The 4993-nt window shown below is 32.2% G+C and overlaps 1 long non-coding RNA gene across 1 annotated transcript; it reads left to right on the forward strand.

Annotated features, from left to right (window-relative positions):
• The first annotated feature begins 1467 nt into the window (after positions 1 to 1467).
• LOC127712424 (uncharacterized) lies at positions 1468 to 4695 on the forward strand. Its single transcript, XR_007987071.1, has 2 exons — positions 1468 to 1622; positions 2143 to 4695. It is a non-coding gene; the product is annotated as an uncharacterized LOC127712424 (long non-coding RNA).
• Positions 4696 to 4993: the final 298 nt, after the last annotated feature.

The raw sequence follows: 4993 nt of genomic DNA on the forward strand, positions 1-4993 counted from the left end.
TTTTAACTCCTGAATAGTGTTAAGTTATTTTCAGTCTTTAAGTCGATTTTTAGATTCATGAATTGTGGTAACTTCAGAACTATTCAGACAATTCGTTTGTAGTCAATTAAGATTTGTTCAGATTATGCTCAGACTGTTCAACAGCTAGTATTAAACTGTATATTCGCTGTCTAAGATGCTACTGAACAGTACTGAATTAACGGAACACAAAATTTCTTAACAGAACTGAATTTACAATTTAAATATATATGCAAATTAACTTAAACTCTTGTCAGTTTCGGACTTTTCTGATTATGTTAAGGTCAAAATGACCGTCTAAAACTGAAATTTGTTTACCTAAGTAAATGCTTACATTCAATGAGATAACAATCCAACAGAGTCCAAATGAAGTGTTTAAAGTAACTACAGGTCACCTTACGTACTACACGTATAGCGAAAGCCATACCGAAAAGTGTGGTATAACATAACAAAAATGAAGTTCGCACCACTTCTGACACAGCCACGTGACACATGATAACATTATTATCTATGAAACAGTCGGGATGAAACTTTATACTTTATTGGATTCTAACCTTAAGATACTTAAAATTATGATGTGGGATGGATGGATAGTGACGCATATTCAGGAAAAGAACATAACACGATAATGTGATATGAATATAGATTATGCTGTGTTTTACCGACAGGCTCAGCCGGCTTTTCAACGTGCTAGTGCACAAGATAACAGTCTACATGAGACCCTTACAAATTTTCCTGACTTCGAGCCAACCAGTGTTTGCTCTTAATCCTGAATGCCACGTGATTAGCTGAGAAGCAGTAAATATCAGTTTTAAAGTTTTTAGTTTGACCCAGCCGGGTATACTTACAACATCCGGATTCGAGTAGAGGACAGGTTGAAATCACGAGACTAACGAAGCGGTTTTGACCACTAAATATTACCAAAAAATAAACACCGGTAATGTTACCCTAAAACATGAATGAAAAAGTTGAAATAGATATGCGAGCAGTTATTCATGACACATGAACCAGAAACAGTAAAACTATCAACATAAAATTTAGGCAAACGTAACACAAACCACAGTGTCAATTATTTGTTACAATAGTACTCATCGAACTTTGTTTGATGAATGCTGTTCAACAAATATTTTAATTAAAAAAGATCGAAGTCCGAATAAAACAATGCCAATGATTATGTAAAAATATTATTACTAATATGGAAAACGGTATTTAAAAAAAATCATTAAAACAGTGCACATACCGTCACAAAACACGCTTATTGCATAATCCATAGCAACCTTTTATATTGTTACTACATATAAACATGACTTGCTTATTATTCAGGGGTCAATAGTCAACAACTCGTGATTGTTATTATCCATCGTACTGTCAATCTTTTCATTGATTTTATAAAACCGAAACTCGATTCAGTATCTTCCTCTCTGTACGCGTAGCTACTTATAAATTAATCATACACTTCCCTCCTACTACTTAAGTCATTTCGATTTGGAAGTAAGACAAATACATGAAATAAGTTTCCGTATAATAAGAGTTTATAAATAACAATATATATTATTGTTTTTTCTAAACTGGACACTCGGTGTGAACAAAGACGTGAGGGTAAGGTAATTTTGATTTATTATTATTTCGTATTTTAATTAAAATAGTAAATACTCATCATTTTCAATACGATGACACTGTTTTTTACAATTTAAATGTATCAGCCTGGCTATACAAATAAAAAGTAAAATAAAAAAATACCGAACTCAAAGGAAAATTCAAAACGAAAAGTCCCTTATTAAATGGCAAAATTAACAGCTTAAACACATAAAACGAATGGAAAACAAATGTTATATTCCTGACTTGGTACAGGCATTTCCTTCTGTAGAAAATGATATTGTAATAAAAAGTTATTAACGGGCTGCGAAAACAATAGATCTCAGTTACATAGATTTTATTGTGATTGTTTTTGTTGTTTCCACATTGTCTACCATTCAAAAAGGTATCATGTAAATTTATGAAAAACAAATAAATATCAATTTATATTGGATACACTTTCCAAATGAATTGTTTACAAACATATAATATGCACTCGAATGCAAAACGATTAAAATGATAGATGAAATTGTAAATGCATTTTTTCAGTTACTAAACAAAGTTTATCACACTATATAAGGAAGTTCAAAAGACCAACTGCAGTTCCAGCCATGGAAAGATGCCAGTGTGCAGTCTTAGAAAATAGTACAGAGCACGTTTTTTGTTCGTCACATAGCAAAGAAACTACTTTTCTATGCACAGAGTGTAGGCAATTCATTTGTGATCAATGCGTGGAATCAGTACACGCAAGGCATGCCTTAAAGTCAATTCCTAGACCAAACAACGTTATACTAAGCAATGAAATACTTGAACAACATATTCAAATACATAAAGAAGTCTGGAAGGGTGAATTGGACGAACAGTTGAACGCGATGGATCTTCATGCAGCAAAACTTGTAGAAATTATAAATAAAGTAAGAGATTCCTACAAGGAGGAAATCCTCCAAAAAAATACACAGAACAAGTCAATTCTTAACAAGATCGAAGAAGAGTCTGACAACAACAATCCATCTACATTATCGTTGATACAAACAACTTTTACACCTTCAAAAATAGATTTTCTACAAATAAAGCGACAATTTGGAGAACTGAGCGCAAGTGAAAAAAATTTTAGTCTTCAGCCAGGATTATTAAATGGCTGGCCCCGTTTACATACAGTTAAAAATCTGGCAACAGAAAAACTTCAAGGTTTTGTCTATCGGGGTATGTCATCTGATATCGAGGACGAGTATGATTATTGTGATGTATAACATAATATTTTGATTTGTTTGGAAACAAGTGAAGTCTAAATTTGATTTAAAAATTATCAAACTGAATATCGTTTCGAAATTATAATTTATCATTTGGCTGATTATTTTAAGCAAGCTTAATAAAATAGTGTTAGATACAATTGTATAAAGAATTAGGATACCAACGGTGGTACGTCTATCAAACGTCCTTTCCTATACCTGTTCAAAATAAGACAAAAGTTACAAAGGCCATTTAAAAGCCATAAGTCATGGGAAACTGACAACGCCATGACAAAAACGGAAGATGGCAAAATGACAAACGCGTTCACAACTCACTTCATAGGAAACAAAAGACTGTGCAACCCAAAACTTCACCAAATATTGGGGGAATGGGGTCGAAGGTGCACTCGAAGGATACGCAGATTATGCTCTACTAGTGCCAACCGTCAGATGTGAGTAGTCTACTTAAAAACATGAACACCGGTTATGTGAACTTTTAACTATATATTCCGAATTATGGTTTTTACCCACATTTCATCGTGGAAATGTAATAGTGCGAGCTAGGCATTGTTCTATGGAAATATATTATTGATTTTGTTTGTCAAAATAATGAAGTATAGCGGAAAATTGGCGGCGAGCAGCGATCGGCTGTTTATAGTTTCATTGCAACAAATTATGAACTGTTTGAGCAATTCTTTTTTAATTTCAATATAATTATGACAACATGGAGGTCAAGTTAATATTGACGATTTGACTTTTGCCGTTCAGCAGTTTTAGTCCTTGATTGAGTGAACCGTTTAACCAATTTTTTGAAAATTCAAATTCTTGTTACCGATGAGAAAATGGAGGGACAAGTTGGATATTGACTCTTTTCACCTTCACCATGCAAAAATATGCTCCTTGATTAATTAGGAAATAAACACGTAACGTTTTAGGTCAAACAAGCCTGAAAGTGCTTAAAACATAAAAAGGAAAGAATAAAAAAAACAAAAACCCTCCAAAAATATATATTTCCTTAGGACAATGCTCCGCTTGTAGTGTATCATTTCAAATACAAAAAATGGGTCAAATAATTTTTTGGATTGTACCGTGTAAAGTTCACATCATAGAGAACACATGTACTCAGTTTCAAATTGACGTGTTTACATGTTCATGGTAGACTACTTTAATCCAAAGCTTAATTATGATATGGTACGGAAAAACCGGAAGGATAAATGCACGCGCGGATTCAGCTATTTAAATAACAGTAGTGAAAGCAGGTTTGTCATTTTCAACTCAATGTTATAATTGTAATGAAATCGTATGTTGATAAATATGTTGATCAGATACCATTTGTAAAAAGATACATATTTGTACAGAATACACGTTAAATCAGTGAAAACAAAGTATTTTCGCTTGTCTTGAGAAAAAGTTATTGAACTCTTTTTCCAAACAATGCATAACATTTTGTTATAAACTTTTCTTTTCCGATAATACAAAATTTAAAGGTTACATACTGCGTTGCTGTACAGATAGTTAATCATTTTATATTTGTATACATTGTGAGGCCGTTTCAGTATTATTTTTTAAAACTAAACCCACACTTTGAAAGTGGAATGATCTTATCAAATTAATAACTGTCTGAACGAAAACGGCACAAAATTCGAGAATTCAATTTAGAGAAAATTCTTGTTTGGTCACCAGATTTACGACTATATTTTTTTTATCGATTACAAATAATAAATACGAAATTCAGAAACAGAACAGGTTTTATACGTTCTTAAATCGAAACTGACTGTTTCCAAATAATCTTTTGTGTAGGATAATTATTGTCATTTATACAGTAACTGTTGCATATTACTATTAAAGTTGTAGCAAATTTTATAATAAATAAGCTTTATCTTCATGTCTCTTCTAATACACAAAATTATTACTATATGACTGAAGACAATCACGAATTATGTTCCTGACATGGGACATGCTAAAACATTGCGAGCCCTGACAGGTTATTTTGATAAATCAAATCCCAGTTTTTGTTTTTCATTGATGTTTGTTACATGTATGCTCATTTCTTAGTTGTCTTTAAGTGTTTTGTGGATTGGTGTATTTCAATTGTCTCTTTTATTTGGTCATAATGATGTCCTTCTTTCTTCGACATATGGTTATGAAAACTCCTTTAGTAAGGCGCATGC

The sequence above is a fragment of the Mytilus californianus genome, unplaced genomic scaffold (genome assembly GCF_021869535.1).
Source record: "Mytilus californianus isolate M0D057914Y unplaced genomic scaffold, xbMytCali1.0.p SCAF_8, whole genome shotgun sequence".
In the NCBI taxonomy this organism is placed as follows: domain Eukaryota; kingdom Metazoa; phylum Mollusca; class Bivalvia; order Mytilida; family Mytilidae; genus Mytilus; species Mytilus californianus.